Here is an 18,203-nt window from a genome sequence, read left to right as displayed (position 1 = left end):
TTGGAGATGGAGTCTCACTCTGTTACCCAGGCTGGAGTATAGTGGTGTGATCTCTGCTCACTGCAACCTCCGCCTCCTGGGTTCAAGCAATTCTCATGCCTCAGCGTCCAGAATAGCTGGGACTACAGGTGCACGCCACCACGCCCAGCTAATTTTTGCATTTTCAGTCGAGATGGGGTTTCACCATGTTGGCCAGGCTGGTCTCAAACTCCTGACCTCAGGTGATCCACCCGCCTCGGTCTCCCAAAGTGCTGGGGTTACAGGCGTGAGCCACTGCACCCAGCCTGCCACCCTCTTCTTTTTTTGAGACCCTGTCACTCCCACCAAAAAAAAGAATATTTTTACTACAAAGAGATTTAAAACATGTCAAAATAAGAAAAAAAATTGCACATGCCATAACAAAGATAGGCAAAGACATGAACAGTTAGAAATATGACTATCTTGAAAACCCAAAAGGGCTGGGCATGGTGGCTTACACCAAAACTTTGGGAGGCTGAGGCAGGCTGACCATTTGAGGCCAGTAGTTTGAGACCAGCCTGGCCAACATGGTGAAACTCTGTCTCTACTAAGAATACAAAAAATTAGCTGGGCGTGATAGCGCGTACCTGTAATCCCAGCTACTCAGAAGGCTGAGAGGGAAGAATCACTTGAATCCAGAAGGCGAAGGTTACAGTTGAGCCGGGATTGCGCCACTGCACTCCAGCCTAGGTGACAAAGCAAGGCTCTGTCTCAAAAAAAAAAAAAAAAAAAAAAAAAAAAAAAAAAACACCAAAAGAATAAAAAACATATAATTAACAAAAGGATTTAGTGGCTCACACCTGTAATCCTAGCACTATGGGAGGCTGAGGACAGATCACTTGAGGCCACGAGTTCAAGACCAGCTAGGCCATGGAGAAACCTCATCTCTACCAAAAATATAAAATTAGTCACACATGGAGCCACACACATGTAATTCCAGCTACTGCGGAGGCTAAAGTGGAAGGATCATTTGAGCCCAGGAGGTCAAAGCCACAGTGAGCCAGTATCACACCCCTGCACTCCAGCCTGGGTGATACCTGTCTCAAAAAACAAACAAAAAAACTGTATGGTATCGGCCCAGGAATAAACAACTGAAAAGAACAGAGATATTCAAAAGTAAACACATGCAGGCTGGGCGCAGTGACTCGTACCTGTAATCCCAGCACTTTGGGAGGCCAAGGCGGATGGATCACTTGAGGTCCGGAGTTTGAGACCAGCATGGCCAACATGGTGAAACCCCGTCTCTACTAAAATTACAATAAATTAGCCAGGTGTAGTGGCATGCACCTGTAGTCCCAGCTACTCCGGAGGCTGAGGCAGAGAATCACTTGAACACTGGTGGCGGATGTTGCACTGAGCCGAGATCACACCATTGCACTCCAGCCTGGGCAACAAAAGTGAGACTCCATCTCCAAAAAACAAACAAAAAAAAGGAAACACAGGCATACATACATACACACACACATGGTGAATATACGGCAATTGAGAATATGATGAAGACAAGATTTAATATCATTAAAGACAGGATATTCAACAAATAGGCTTAGGTCAGTTACATATTTGTGGAGAAAAAGAGTACCTCCAAAAACATATAAAAATAAATTCCAAATCAATTAAAGGGCTAAATATGTTAAGCTAGTAAAGAGTTCGAATATAAAATATTTTTATAATTTTGGTATGGAGAGAGCCTTCTTTTTTTTTGAGACGGAGTCTCGCTCTGTCGCCCAGGCTGGAGTGCAGTGGCCGGATCTCAGTTCACTGCAAGCTCCGCCTCCCGGGTTTACGCCATTCTCCTGCCTCAGCCTCCCGAGTAGCTGGGACTACAGGCGCCCACCACCTCGCCCGGCTAGTTTTTTGTATTTTTTAGTAGAGACGGGGTTTCACCGTGTTAGCCAGGATGGTCTCGATCTCCTGACCTCGTGATCCGCCCGTCTCGGCCTCCCAAAGTGGTGGGATTACAGGCTTGAGCCACCGCGCCCGGCCCCGTAGAGAGCCTTCTTAAGCAAGCCTCAAAACCCAGAAACCATTAAGAAAAAAGATAGTTATGAAATTTTAGCACATCAACAGACACTATAGATGATGCAACAGATTGTAGAAAATATGTGCGACATGTGTTAAAAATACAGGGATACATAGACAGAGTTCCTATTAGTCAAAAGAAAAGTGAAGAGAGGTGTGCATAGTTAATGGGTACCAAAAAAAAATAGAAAGGCTGGGCATGGTGGCTTACCTCTGTAATCCCATCGCTTTAGGAGGCCAAGGCAACAGATCAGTTGAGGCCAGGAGTTTAAAACTAGCCTGGCCAACATGGTGAAACCCTGTCTCTACTAAAAAATACAAAAATTAGCTGGGCATGGTGGTACCCACCTGTAATCCCAACTACTTGGGAGGCTGAGGGACAAGAATCGCTTCAACCCGGGAGGCAGAGGTTGCAGTGAGCCGAGATCACACCACTGCACTCCAGTCTGGGCGACAGAGCGAGACTATCTCAAAAAAAAAAAAAAAAAAAAAATAGAAAGAATGAGTAAGAGGGAGTATTTGATAGCACAAATGCTTAATAATTTGTAAGTCAATAATTTAATTGTACATTTTAAAATAACTATGAGTATAATTGTTCATAACACAAATAATGAATGCTGAGGGGATAAATTCCCCATTTTACATGATGTGATTATTACGCAATGCATGCCCATATCAAAACATCTCATGTACCCAATAAATATACACACCTACTATGTACCCACAAAAAAATACATATATTTTTAAAAATAAAGCCGAGCATAGTGGCTCACACCTGTAATCCCAGCACTCTGCAAAGCTGAGGTAGGCAGATTGCTTGAGGTCAGGAATTCCAGAACAGCCTGGGCAACATAGCAAAACTCTGTTTCTACAAAAAATACAAAAATTAGCTGGTCATGATGGCTCACACTGTGGTCCCAGCTACTCGGGACGTTGAGGTGGGATGATCACCTGAGCTTGGGAAATTGAGGCTGTAGTGAGCGAAATCACTCCAGCCTGGGCAACAAAGACATCTCTCTCCAAAAAAAAAGGCCCAGCACAGTGGCTCACACCTGTAATCCCAGCACATTGGAAGGCCAAGGCGAGAGGATCACTTGAGGCCAGGAGTTCGAGACCATCCTGGCAAACATGGTGAAACCCTGTCTCTACTAAAAATACAAAATTAGCCGGGGGTGGTGGCAGGTTCCTGTAATCCCAGCTACTTGGGAGACTGAGGCAGGAGAACTGCTTGAACCCAGGAGGCGGAGGCTGCAGTGAGCCGAGATTGCGCCACTGCACTCCAGCCTAGGCAACAGCGAGACTCCATCTCCAAAAAAAAAAAAAAATTACTTCAAGCTCCATTCATGTATCCTCAGCAAACTAACACAGGAACAGAAAACCAAATACCGCATGTTTTCACTTAAAAGTGGGAGCTAAACAATGAAAACACATGGACACAGGGAAGAGAACAACACACACTAGGGCCTGTGCGGGGGTGGGGAGAGCATCAGGATAAACAGCTAATGTATGCACGGCTTAATACCTAGGTGATGAGTTAATAGGTACAGCAAACCACCATGGCACACATTTATGTAACAAGCCTGCATATCCTGCATGTGTATCCAGGAACTTAAAATTAAATTAAATTCTTAAAAAAAAATACAAAAATTATCTGGGCGTGGTGGCAGGTGCCTGTAATCTTGCCTCTTCAGGAGGCTGAGGCACAAGAACCATTTGAACCTGAGAGGCGGAGACTACAGCGAGCTGAGCTCACACCACTGCACTCCAACCTTGACAACAGAACGAGACTCTGTCTCAAAAAAAAAAAAAACTTAAAAAAATGTTTTCAGAGAATAAATGTAGCTTTGATACAAAAAGAAAAACTGAAATGGGCCCAGGGAGGGGGGAGGGGTAGAATGGGAAGAAAAAAGCCCAGTTACAAAATAAGCAAAGAATAAGCAATTCCACTGAAAGAAATACAGCCAAAAAAGAAATAAAAAGATGTTAGGCCAGGCATAGTGGCTCACACCTGTAATCTCAGCACTTTGGGAGGCCAAGGAGGGCAGATCACGTAAGGTCGGGAGTTCGAGACCAGCCTGACCAACATGGAGAAACCCGTCTCTACTAAAAATACAAAATTAGCCGGGCGTGGTGGCGCACACCTGTAATCCCAGCTACTCAGGAAGCTGAGGCAGGAGAATTGCTTCAAACCAGAAGGTAGAGGTTATGGTGAGCCGAGATCGCGCCATTGCACTCCACCCTGGGCAACAAGAGAGAAACCTTGTCTCAACAACAACAAATATAAATTAGCCAACTATGGTGGCACATGCCTGTAATCCCAGTTACTTGGGAGGCTGAGGCAAGAGAATCACTTGAACCCAGGAGGCAGAAGTTGCAGTGAGCTGAGATCATGCCACTGCACTCCAGCCTGGGCAACAGAGACAGACTCTGTCTAAAAATAATAATAATAAATAAAATAAATAAAAAATAATAATAAATATGGAAAATGTTCAACTTCATATCAAATAAATGGAAATTTAAAATGAAATCACTTGGCCAGGTGCAGTGGCTCACACCTGTAATCCCAGCACTTTGGAGGGCTGAGGTGGAAAAATTGCTTGAGCTCAGGAGTTCAAGATCAGCCTGGGCAATATAGTGAGACCTCATCTCCTCAAAAAAATTAAAGATTAGGCTTTCTCTTCCTGGTTCCTAGCAGAGTCAGGAAAAGCTTTGTTGAGAGGGCAGGGTGAAAAACACTTTTTAAAAATTAGCTGGGCATGGTGGTGCACATCTGTAGTTCCAGCTACTCGGGAGGCTGAGGTGAGAGGATTGTTTGAGTCCAGGAGGTAAAGTCTACAGTAAGCTGTGATTGCACAACTGCACTCCAGCCTAGGCGACAAAGTAAGACCCTGTCTCAAGAAATAAAAATAAGGCAGTGGTTCGCACCTGTAATCTCAGCACTTCGGGAGTGCAAGGTGGACGGATCATCTGAGGTCAGGAGTTTGAGACCAGCCTGGCTGACATGGTGAAACCCCATCTCTACTAAAAATACAAAAATTAGCCGGGCTTGGTGGCAGGTGCCTGTAATCCCAGCTACTCAGGAGGCTGAGGCCGGAAAATTGCTTGAACCGGGGAGGCAGAGGTTGCAGTGAACCGAGTTGTGCCACTGCACTCCAGCCTTGGTGACACAGCGAGACTCCATCTCAAAACATTAATAAATAAAAATAAATAAATAAAATGAGATCACCTGTCTTCTCTTTTTAGCAGCAGGGTCTCACTCTCACTCTGACATCCAGGCTGGAGTGTAGTGGCATGATTTAGCTGACTGCAACCTCAAATACCAGGGCTCAAGTGATCTTCCTGCCTCAGCCCCTCAAGTAGCCAGGACTATAGGTGCATGCTGCCAGACCCAGCTAATTTTTAAAATTTTTTGGTAAAAAATTAGCCAGGGCCGGGCACAGTGGCTCACGCCTATAATCCCAGCACTCTGGGAGGATGAGGCAGGGTGGATCGCCTGAGGTCAGAATTTTAAGACCAGTCTGGCCAACATGGTGAAACTCCCTCTCTACTAAAAGTACAAAAATTAGCTGGGCATGGTGGCTCACGCCTGTAATCCCAACTACTTGGGAGGCTGAGGAAGGACAATCGCTTGACCCAGGAGGCAGAGGTTGCAGCGAACTGTGATTGCACCACTGCACTCCAGCCTGGGTCACAGAGCGTGACTCCATCTCAAAAAAAAAAAAAAAATTAGCCAGGCCTGGTAGCTGGCGCCTGTAATCTCAGCTACTCAGGAGGCTGAGGCAGGCTAATCGCTTGAACCTGGGGGCAGAGGTTGCAGTGAACTGAGATTATGACACTGCACTCTTGCCTGGGAGACAGAGCGAGACTCCATCTCAAAAAAAAAAAATTTTTTTTTGGTAGAGGCCAGGCAGGTGGCTTACACCTGTAATCCCTGCACTTTGGGAGGCCGAGACAGGCAGATCACCTGAGGTCAGGAGTTTGAGACCAGCCTAGACAACATGGTGAAACCCTGTCTCTACTAAAAATACAAAAATTATCTGGGTATGGTGGGGTGTGCCTGTAGTCCCAGCTACCGGGAGGCTGAAGCATGAGAATCACTTGAACCCAGGAGGTGGAGGTTGCACTCCAGCCTGGGCGATGAAGCAAGACTAATCTCAAAAAACCAAAACAAAACAAAACTGCACGTATTTCTTTTTTTCTTTTCTTTGAGACACAGTGTCTGTCAGTCACCCAGTCTGGAGTGCAGTGGTGGGATCATGGCTCACTACAGCCTCAACTTCCCAGGCTCAAGCGATCCTCTTGCCTCAGCCTCCTAAGTAGCTGGGATTACAGGTGCATGCCACCACATCCTGGCTAAATTTTTTAATTTTTTTGTAGAGACAGTGTTTCTCTATTTTGCCATACCCAGGATGGTCTTGAACTTGTGGGCTCCAAAGTGCTGGGATTATAGGCGTTAGCCACCACATTCAGCCTAATATGTGTTATAATGCAATTGTACTCTTCCACTTTTTTCTAAATCAGAGAAGCATTTATTAAATGCCCCAGCAGTGCAGCTGAAGACAGAAAAATTAAACAGTAATATAGCAAACCAAATATAGGAAGCACCTAAATAAAACACCTGAATCACTTATCCTTAGTACAAGTAGGAAGTATAAGTACAGTTTAAGGTAAACAAGTAATCAGTTTGTATTCTATCATCTATCAGTAAATAGCCTCTTGACAAAACTGGTTTCCCAAAATTAGCTGAGGGCATCTATAACTCTACAGTAATTATTAAATATAACTTGGCAATGTGGTACAGTATAAGGAACAGTTAACTGGAAACCAGGACATCTGGGACATTGCAGCTATGTGACTTTGGGTAAGTCATTTAAAAGTTCTCTAGGCAGCCAGGCACGGTGGCTCACACCTGTAATCCCAGCACTTTGGGAGGCCGAGGCGGGTGAATCACCTGAGGTCGGGAGTTCGACACCAGCGTGACCAACATGAGAAACCCCGTCTCTACTAAAAATACAAAATTAGCCGGACGTGGTGGTGCATGCCTGTAATTCCAGCTACTCGGGGGGCTGAGGCAGGAGAATCGCTTGAACCCGAGGGCCGGAGGTTGCAGCGAGCCGAGATCGCACCATTACACTCCAGCCTGGGAAACAAGTACGAAACTGTGTCTCAAAAAAAAAAAAATAAAAAAGTTCTCTAGGCTTGCCGGGCACAGTGGGTCATGCCTGTAATCCCAGTACTTTGGGAGGCCAAGGTGGGCAGATCACTTGAGGTAAGGAGTTCGAGACGAGCCTGACCAATATGGTGAAACTCTGTCTCTACTGAAAATACAATGATTAGTCGGTCGTGGTGGTGGGCGCCTGTAGTCCCAGCTACTCAGGAGGCTGAGACAGGAGAATTTCTTGAACCTGGGAGGTGGAGGTTGTAGTGAGCCAAGCCAAGATTGTGCCACTGCACTCTAGCCTGGGCGACAGAGCGAGACTCCATCTCAAAAAAAAAGAAAAAGAAAAAAAAAAGTTCCCTAGGCTTTAGTTTCCTCAATATAAAATGAATGGAATGGACTGTTGACCTCTGAGCATTCTAGTAAGTCTAGAACTGATTATCAATACTTCATTAATGGTATTTGTCATTCTCCCTTAGGTTTTGGGGGATTCTTTTTTTTTTTCTTATCAGTAGAAATAGGGTCTCACTCCATTGGCCAGGCTGGTCTTGAACTCCTGGCCTCAAGCAATCCTCCTGCCTTAGCCTCCTAAAGTGCTGGAATTACAGACCTAATCTCACTCAGATTTTTAAAGAAGCCATTTACAAAGATATAAAATTTGGGGGCCAGATGTGGTGGCTCATGCCTACTTTGGGAGGCCGAAGCGGGTCAATCATCTGAGGTCAGGACTTCGAGACCAGCCTGCCCAACATGGTGAAACCCTGTCTCTACTAAAAATACAAATAAGTATCTGGGTGTGGTGGTGAGCGCCTATAATCCCAGCTACTGGGGAGGCTGAGGACAAGAGCAAAACTCCGTCTCAAAAAACAAACAGGTTGGGTGCATCATGCACATATTTAGCATCATGCTAACATTCACATTAGTTCCTCATATGTAGTGTAAATATCTGAGGGAGAAAATATATGAATAAATAAACAGATACCCCTATCCATTTATACCTTCCAAGTCCCACCCAGAATTCTGGTCTCCCGGCCAATTCCACCTGCAACCTCTCCCCACTTCCTCCACACCAAGACTCCCTCTCTCCCTACAAAAGAAAGAAATCTTTCTTAGTATATTAGAATCACATAAATTTCCGACACCAATCTCTAATCTACCATTTACTAGCTCAATAATCTTTGGTAACTTCCTGAACTTTTTAAGCCTCAGTTTTCTTTAAAACTAAAGTAACTAGTACCAGCTGCAGAGCAGAGTGTTGTTATAAGATAAAATGAGATAATGTGCCTGGCACATTAATAATCACTCAATGAATGTCAGCTATTATTATTATTGCCTTAAGACTGTTGTAATATTTATTTACTTACTTATTGATTTATTTTGAGACAGAATCTTGCTCTGTTGCCTACGTTGGAGTGTAGTGGCATGATTTCGGCTCACTGTAACCTCTACTTCCTGGGTTCAAGTGATTTTCCTGCCTCAGCCTCCCGAGTGGCTGGAATTACTGGCAGGCATCACCATGCCCAGCTAATTTTTGTATTTTTAGTAGAGACGGTGTTTCACCATGTTACCCAGGCTGATCTCGAACTCCTTAAGTGATCCGCCCACCTCAGCCTCCCAAAGTGGTGGGATTACAGGTCTGAGCTGCTGTGCCTGGTCCATATTTATTTACATTTACAGTAAAGGAGTACTAAAAAAAACTAATAGGACCAGCGAGGTGGCTCACACCTATAATCGTAGCACTTTGGGAGGCTGAGGAGGGAGGCTCACTTGAGCCCAGGTGCGCGAGATCAGCATGAGCAACATAGGGAGATCCTGTCTCTAGAAAAAGTACAAAAATTAGCCAAGCACCTGTAGTCCCAGCTCTTGGAGAGGATGAAAAGCAAGAGGATTCCTTAAACCCAGGTGACTGAGGCTGCAGTGAGCCGTGATTACTCCACTGCACACCAGCCTGGACGACAGAGAATGCGTCTTAAAAAAAAAAAAAAGGTTTAATTTATGAACTGACCAGTGAATTTTCTTCTCAAACTTCCATTCTTTTATCTCTTCTGAGAAACTTACTATGTGTTTCACTAATGCAGCACAGTTTAGAGTTTGCTTAACACTTTGTAATTTTGAAAACTCTTAGGCTGGGCATGGTGGCTCAAGCCTGTAATCCCAGCACTTTGGGAAGCCAAGCTGCCAAGGCAGGAGGATTGCTGGGTATCATAGCCAGATCAGCTTAGGCAACATAGCAAGGCCTCGTCTCTAAAAAAAAAATTTTAATAATTAACTGGGCGTGGATACATGCACCTGTGGTCCTATCTACTCGGGAGGCTGAGGTGGGAGGATAGCTTGGGCCCAGGAGGTTGAGGTAGCAGTGAGCTGTGATGACACCACTGCACTCCAGCCTGAGCAACAGAGTGAAAACCTGTCTCAAAAAAAAAAAGAAAAGAAAATTCTTACTTTTGAGAGGCTGAGGCGGGAGTATCACTTGAGCCCAGGAGTTTGAGACCAGCCTGGCAACATAGCAAGACCCCATCTCCAAAAAAAAATCAGCTGGGCATGGTGGCCCTCACCTGTAGTCTCAGCTCTATTCAGGAGACAGAGGTATGAGGATGGTTGGAGCCCAGAAGGTTGAAGTTGCAGTGAGCCATGATCTTGCCACTGCATTCCAGCCTAAGTAACACAGTGAGACCCTGTTGCAAAAAAAAAAAAAAAAAGACAATTCTTTGTCCTGTCAACTACTATATAAAACTCTTCGGGGGCAGAATCTTGTCTCATACTTTCATGTTAATATATTGTGCTTATTACATTGTTAAGTATCTTTTTCTCTATCAGTCTGCCCTCATAGGGTCTGAGTAATTCCAAGGCAGAGATCAAGTTCTACCTGTATTTGTATCCTGAAGGCTTGGCAATCAGACACAAATAGGTCCCAATAAATATTAAGTGGATAAATGAATTAATCTTTTTTCCCTGCAATGCCTGACACAGTACTTTACACATAACAGGAGTTCAGTAGAGCTTGTTATTGGATTCATGCAGAAATCTTTTGGACTCAACCACCACACAAAGCTTTATCTTGCCTCAGAAAAGCACTTCTATTTTAAAGTTTAGCTGCTGACATTACAAATTAGGTTTTACTCTAACATATATCAAATAAATGGGTTCAGTGACTAACCACATCAAGACCAGCTGAAGAAGGATTTTAAAAGCCTTTTTTTTTTCTTTTTTTTTTTTTTTTTTGAGACGGAGTCTCGCTCTGTCGCCCAGACTGGAGTGCAATGGTGCGATCTCGGCTTACTGCAATCTCCGCCTCCCGGGTTCAAACGATTCTCCTGCCTCAGCTTTCCGATAGCTGGGATTGCAGGCGCGCGCCACCATGCCTGGCTAATTTTTGCATTTTTTTAGTGGAGACGGGGTTTCACTATGTTAGCCAGGCTGGTCTCGAACTCCTGAGCTCAAGCAATCCGCCCGCCTCCGTCTCCCCAAGTGCTAGGATTACAGGCGTGAGCCACCGCGCCCAACCAAAAAGCCATTATACTAATTAATGCATTTGTCAACCTCAACATGAAAAAATCCAGTTATATAATCACGAGAGGTTATCCTTTTCAAATTTATACTTACAAAAGATAGAAAAATGATCACAAAACTCGTATCTGTCGATTGAAATAAATTATTTTTATGACTGACTTGAAGCCATTGTTTTCACTACAAATAACAGTTAACCAGAAAAGTGGTCCACACCTATTTCCAGAAAACACTCCTTAAGACTCAAAGACTAGATGTTTTCCCCTCTCAGTGATTTTAACTCCTGAGAGACACCTTTTATTTCAACATTGAGACATTCAAAACATGTTCGGTCTCCTAAAATAAAATTTAATTCATTTCTTAAAAGGCAACTAGCTTGATAGGCACACTTTAGGAACACTAGGTTTTACATCCAAATAATTAAAACCATCCCTAGATTTAGTGTTCAGCCTGCTGCTGCAATTAAAAAAAAAAAAATTGGTTTTTTAGTTACATTTTTGGAAGGTTTAAGTGTCGTATTCCACATTTTTTCACCATATCATCTAACCTGACTACCTTGCATATATTTCATAAGCACATCGTAAAGAAATTGTACACTTGAATGAGTCTGGGAAGAAACGTAAGCTTAGCACACACCCCCTTCTTCCAACTCAATACGCTTCAGAGGAAGCAACCTTAGTGTTTTTTTCTTCTCAAGAATCGCTCTCTCCCGCCCCCCCACCCTGCGCTTTATTTTAGAATAGCAATCATTCATTATCCTACTCGTAGTTTCTCAGCGAAAAGAACCATCCCAACTAATACTAGTTCACCAGGACTTCCCTTTCGCATCTCAGAGTGTCCGTGGGGAATTTCTCCGGAAAGAGGGAAAGGAGGCAGTGACGGTCTGGGACGCCACCATTCCCGCCACGCCATGTAGGACCCAGATCCTGGCGCGCGGTCCCCGACCAGCCTCAGGCAGAGCCCGGGGATCTGTAAAGATCTGATCCCTTCTCCTCCCTCCACCCCCTAACCAGTGAAAAGAAAACTGGGCCCAGCCTCTGTGCTCTCATTCAACATACCCTCCTCCTCGCTGTACCCCATTTCTTCCCACTTCTTTCCCAATGTAGCCTGGTCCCTTTATCCAGTTCCGAGTCTCCGTAAACACCCTGCTCCCAACACACACACCCCTCCACGCTCCAGCCCGCGCCCCTTGAACCCCACTACACCCGGGTCCCTCCCCCTGGACCTCCCAGCAGCTCTAGCCCTCCCTGCGTGCCCTAGAGCAGACCGGCGCCGCGTCCCTGTACCCACAGGACCCAGGTCCTGCCCCACACGTCACACTCAGGTCCATTCCTCCCGCGACCTAACCTTCCCCGCGCCCCCTCCCCAAGCGCTACCCCCTACACCCGGTTACCCCCGGCCCCGCCCCCCTGAGGGTGTCGCACTCACCGCTTCTGCCGCCGCATACTTAACCGCCGCGGCTGCTATAGCTACAGGGAGCCAAGGCAACCAGCTCTCGCGACACTTTCCTTGGCCACGGCGAGAGCAGACGAGAAGAGACTCTCGCAAGAAAGTAAATGAGTCAGGCTGGAAACGGCGAAGTATATCTCGCGATAGCAGAGTTTAAAATGGCGGACTCAAGGCGTTTTATGGGTGGCCCGGAAAGGCATGGAGGTGGGGCGCGGGCGAGGATGAAGCTTAAATTGGCCGGGAGTCGGAAAACGATTGCAGGCGGGACCGTCCGAAGGGGCTGAGGAAACTTAGCCTGGCAGACCCTACACTGGGATAACTTTAGGGATATGGTCTTCTTTTCCCAATTTCCTCAAACTTAGAGCAGCGTCACCTTTAGCTGAAGGTTCGTTTTCCCAGCATTTTCCTTCTCCAGGCGGAGTAGTTGGAGACAGGGCAAGCCAGAAACTGACCTTCCCATCTCCTCATTCCGTTCCATCAAGAACTTTTCATCGTTCTTTCGCTTCATAGAAACGTTTGTCCATGGGTGCCCTGCCCCATCAGTTAGCCCCAGCAATAGAGGAAGTTACCCAAAAAAAATTTTTTTGTATTGACCTTGGATGCAGAAAGGAACCGCATTGGTGTGTGATTTGAATTTTGCAACTGTTGCTTCCTGCCCTGTGGCCACGTCCCCCTTACTTGGTGACTCTCAGCACTTAGTTGTGGGGCTTTTTCTCTCTGCTCTCAGACAACTATAAAAGCAGACTAATTGAACAGCATCTAGAACAGAAGGTGGATTTAAAGAACATTGGTCGGCCGGGCGCTGTGGCTCACGCTTGTAATCCCAACACTTCGGGAGGATGAGGCGGGAGGACTGCTTGAGCCCAAATGTTCGAATCCAGCCTGGCCAACATGGTGAAACCCCGTCTCTACAAAAAATACAAAAATGAGCCGGGCATGGGCCGTAGCGGTGTCTCACGCCTGTAATCCCAGCACTTTGGGAGGCCGAGGCTAGCGGATCACGAGGTCAGGAGATCGAGACCATCCTGGCCAACACAGTGAAAACCGGTCTCAGTCTCTACTAAAAATACAAAAGTTAGCTGGGCGTGGTGGCATGTGCCTGTAATCCCAGCTAATCGGGAGGCTGAGGCAGGAGAATTGCTTGAACCAGGGAGTTGGAGGCTGCAGTGAGCCGAGATCACGCCACTACACTCCAGCCTGGCGACAGAGGGAGACTTCGTCTCAAAAAAAAAAAAAAAAAAAAAAAAAAAAATGAGCCGGGCGTAGTCGCGTGCCTGTAGTCCCAGCAACTCGGGAGGATAAGGTGGGAGAATCCCTTGAGCTGGGAGGTGGGGGTTGCAGTGAGCTATGATCACACCACTGCACTCCAACAAACATAACAAGACTCTGCCTCAAGAAAGAGAGTGTAAGAGAGAGAAAAAAATATTTCAACATATAACCAATGTTATTAACAAGATAGCTTACATTCTTTTTTTCGTACTAAGTTTTCAAAATTTGGTGTTTATACTTGGAGCACATCTCATTAAGGACTGGGAGCATTTTAAGAGCTCAAAAGCCACATGCAACTAGTGATGACAGTATCGGACAGCGCAGACCTAGACTCTAGAGTAATGAATGAGCACTCTGGATGACTGGGGGGGGGTATCATGGGTGTGTGGTGTATGTAAAAGAAACCCTTGAAATTGCTAACTCAAATGGCTGCAGAGGCTAGGCAAGTAACAAAGATGACCTGACATAGGGACTAGGACCCACTGGAGACTACAAACTCCTATCTAAAAGAGCCACTTTTCCTGAATTTTAAAACACAGTGATACCAAACAAGATGTCTGAGCAGGACACACAGCTAACTCTGTGGCCAATGTACTGCCTCAGTGAACCATGGTATTCAAATATCTGAAACGCAAGGATTTTGTTTTGTTTTTCTTTTTTTTTTTTTTTTTTGTTTTTTTGTTTTTTTTTTTTTTGAGACGGAGTCTCGCTCTGTCACCCAGGCTGGAGTGCAGTGGCCGGATCTCAGCTCACTGCAAGCTCCGCCTCCTGGGTTCACGCCGTTCTCCTGCCTCAGCCTCCCGAGTAGCTGGGACTACAGGCGCCCGCCACCTCGCCCGGCTAGTTTTTTGTATTTTTTTTAGTAGAGACGGGGTTTCACCGTGTTAGCCAGGATGGTCTCGATCTCCTGACCTCGTGATCCGCCCGTCTAGGCCTCCCAAAGTGCTGGGATTACAGGCTTGAGCCACCGCGCCAGGCCTGTTTTTCATTTTTTTGAGACAGGGTCTCTCTGCCATTCATGATCTCAGCTCACTACAACTTCCACCTCTCCCACTCAAGCGATCCTCCCACCTCACCTCCCAAGTAAGGGGGACTACAGACACCTACCACTACACCTGGCTAATTCTTGTAGAAAGGGTATTTTAACAGAAGAGTAGTAACTAGGCAAAGGGATGGCAAACCTTGAAAATCTGACCAGATTTCTTGCTGGGTCCTGTACAAGTGTGTGCACTTTAAGCCACCATTGCAATTTAGGATTATAATTTAACTTCTAAGTAGAATTTCCTACTGAGGAGGTAATTTTACAGCCATCCTGGGCTCCCTGTAAATTAATAAGCTGATATCATGATTTTTTATTATAGTTAAAATTTTAGACATTCTGAGCTTAAAATAATTATTTCCAGGTTTTCAAAGTTGTTGACCAGCAGACTCCAGACATTTTTTCTCCAACTTTAAGAGAAGGCATATATATATATAGAGAGAGAGAGAGAGTTTTTTTGTTTGTTTGTTTGTTTGTTTTGAGACAAGGTCTCACTCTTTCACCCAGGCTGGAGTTCAGTGGCGTGATCTCAGCTCAATACAACCTCCACCTCCCGGTTTCAAGCAATTCTTTTGCCTCAGCTTCCAAAGTAGCTGGGATTACAGTTGCGTGCCACTGTGCCCAACTAATTTTTTTGCATTTTTAGTAGAGACAGGGTTTCGCCATGTTGGCCAGGCTGGTCTCGAATTTCTGGCTTCAAGTGACCTGCCCACCTGGGCCTCCCAAAGTGCTGGGATTACAGGTGTGAGCCACCACACCTGCCCTACGAGAAGGCTTTTAATTATTTTATGGTTGACTGAAAGCTCTTTGTCACAGAAAAGTTATTTGTCTTTGTACTACTTTTGCCTGATACAGGACCTGGTATATGGAAGGCACATAATATTTGTTAAAGGAACATAGTCCTTAAACTTTTGAGGGGCTCACGGACTTAAAACCTGAGAATCTGATGAAGGCTAAGGCTTATACAGATCTTAACTGTGCCCTATCCATATTCCCTCAAACTACCCCAGAGTTCAACTCAACTTTGGTAGACAGATCTTGTAAAGGCCCAGAACTTCTTACCTCAAACACCTGAGTACCTCTGTGTGGAAGTGCTAGTGGAGTTAACATTACAAGAGACAATCTGCAATCAATGAGAGATGGGATTTGGTAGCTAAATATTCCAGTTCCTCATCCCCTTAGTGGAGTCAGTCTGAGGCATATTCTACTGTAATGTTTCTCAAAATTTTCTAGCATATGATAATCACCTAGAGAGATTAATATGACACAGATTCCAGCCAGGCTCAGTGGCTTACACTTGTAATCACAGCACTTTTGGAGGTTGAGGCAGAAGGATTACTTGAGCCCAGGAGACCAGCCTGGGCAATATGATGAGACTTTGTGAACATGGTGGCACACATCTGTGGTCCCAGCTACCTCAGAGGCTGAGGTGGGAGGATCACTTGAGCCTGGGAGGTTGAGGCTGCAGTGAGCCAAGACTGCATCATTGTGCATCAGCCTGAGTGACAGAGGGGGAGAGTCTGTCTCCAAAAAAAAATGAAAGAAAAAAGATAGAGATTCCTGGGCCCAAGAGTATGCATTCTAACCAAGCTCCTGGGAATACTGATGCTGCTGCTAATCCATGGATCACATTTTTGGAGTTTTTTTTTGTTTTTTTTTTTTTGAGATGGAGTTTCACTCTTGCTGCCCAAGCTGGAGTGCAATGGCCCGCATGACCTCGGCTCACTGCAACCTCGCCTCCCGGGTTCAAGTGGTTCTCCTGCCTCAGCCTCCCAAGTAGCTGGGATTACAGGCATGTGCCACCACACCCAGCTAATTTTGTATTTTTAGTAGAGACGGGGTTTCGCCATGCTGGTCAGGCTGGTCTCCAACTGCTGACCTCAGGTGATCCACCCACCTCAGCCTCCCAAAATGCTGGGATTACGGGCATGAGCCACCATGCCCAGCCTAGACCACATTTTGAGTAGCGTTGTTTCTAAGACTCCCCAGTGGGATTCAGCCCCAATAGCTCAAAGGGACTTTTGGCTTTCCTCTCACTCCCTTATACTGTTTGGATTTCTTGGGATCATATCCCAAATGAACTGGTCTTGCAACCAAATCTTTCTTTCAGAGTCTGTCTAGGGTGGGTGGGAGAATACAAACTATGACAACCCTCTCCTTAGGAAAAAGTATAGAGGGGTGGGTGCGGTGGCTCACGCCTATAATCCTAGCGCTTTAGGAGGCCAAGGTGGGTGGATCACAAGGTCAGGAGTTCAAGACCAGCCTGGCCAACATGGTGAAACCCCATCTCTACTAAAAATACAAAAAAATTAGACGGGCATGGTGGTGGGCACCTGCAACCCCAGCTACTCGGGAGGCTGGAGCAGGAGAATCGCTTGAACCCAGGAGGCGGAGATCTCAGTGAGCTGAGATGCACCACTGCACTCCAGCCTGGGTGACAGAGCGAGACTTAAAAAAAAAAAAAAAAGGAAAGGTACAGAGTTTTGATTACAAGTTTAGAGGAGGTAGGCCAGGCGTGGTGGCTCGTGCCTATAATCCTAGCACTTTGAGAGGCCAAGGCAGGCAGATTGCTTGAGCTCAGGAGTTCAAGACCAGCCTGGGCAACGTGGCGAAACCCTGTCTCTACAAAAAATACAGAAAATTAGCCAGGCATGCTGGCAAGTTCCTGTAGTGCCAGCTACTTGGGGGTGTGAAGTGAGAGAATCACTTGCACCTGAGAGGTGCAGACCGCAGTGAGCTAAGATTGTGCCACTGCACTCCAGTCTTGGCGACAGAGTGAGACCCTATCTCAAAAAAAAATAAAATAAAATAAAAATACTTTAGAGGGGGTATGAATTCCCTGGAATTTGCTCATTAGATTATAAGTGAAGATGACCAGGGTAAATGCCATTTGACCCAAGGTGCACTAAAATGTGATCCATCTAATGCAGATTCTGGCAACTTAATCTAACCATTAGCAGCTGATGGAGTTGACTGAATTCAGCCAGCTCTCCTTAGAAGTTATTTTCTCAGATCTGATTACTATGTTTTCATTCTTCCTGGTCTGCATTATTCTTACTTTGTGGAACATGGCAGTAAGCCTGGGACTCTTAAAGAGTCCCCATCCTTGAAATCAGCAAAAAGAATATTATTGCGCATTCCTATTGGGCTCGTAAGATTTATTCCCAACCATACTGCTTTCTGGGTACCACTGTAGTGCCCTTGTAACCCTTAGATATTTTCTTGCTGTGTTCAACACAGAGCCTGGCATACTATAACTGTAGCTGGTTTCTCGCATTTCCTTCTGGATTCCACATGGCCCCCTATTCTATTTCATCCTTTTGGGAATGTGTAACCTTTGACACGTATATTCCTAAGCCCACTTGGGTGTCATCTGGAAACTTTATGGCATGCTCTAGTCTGTGACAATCAAGATAACCCTGATTATACCAGCTTCTAATCAACTACATAAAGAGGGTGAACACCAGGGTCACCAACACCTATTTCCCAACTACAGTGCACAGCAGCTTTTTAGCTTTGCCAACATTCGGGCCGGCACATGTGTTTGTGCATGATTTTTTGTCTCATGTACTATTGAATAAACGTCTTTGTACACAAATATGAATGTGGTTTTGTGGGTATGGGTGTAGGTGTGTAAGCAACTGGAGCTCAGGTCTGTCTTAAAGTTTGCATAATGAATGTTTAGTATTTGGCTTAAATTAGTCTCTGTGCCTTGTTAGCCTCAGCTTTCATTTGCCCTCAAAT

General features: G+C 45.5%; 1 protein-coding gene across 30 annotated transcripts in view; it reads right to left on the bottom strand.

Moving 5' to 3' along the window:
* Window positions 1-12,192, bottom strand: part of USP54 (ubiquitin specific peptidase 54) — a 117,911-nt gene extending 105,719 nt beyond the window's left edge. For 15 of the 30 annotated variants that reach the window (XM_028826464.2, XM_028826468.2, XM_077946591.1 and 12 more), the window contains exon 1: window positions 11,761-11,909. The gene's annotated coding sequence lies outside the window, so the exon portion shown is untranslated. Of the gene's footprint in view, window positions 1-11,760; window positions 11,910-12,130 lie in introns of those variants that run through there. The other 15 variants (XM_028826459.2, XM_077946565.1, XM_077946576.1 and 12 more) reach the window with 3 other exon arrangements.
* Between the last annotated feature and the right edge of the window lie 6,011 nt (window positions 12,193-18,203).

This window comes from Macaca mulatta, chromosome 9, assembly GCF_049350105.2.
Source record: "Macaca mulatta isolate MMU2019108-1 chromosome 9, T2T-MMU8v2.0, whole genome shotgun sequence".
Classification (NCBI taxonomy): Eukaryota; Metazoa; Chordata; class Mammalia; order Primates; family Cercopithecidae; genus Macaca; species Macaca mulatta.
Note: the sequence above shows the minus strand (reverse complement) of the source record. Positions and strands in the feature narration are given on the sequence as shown.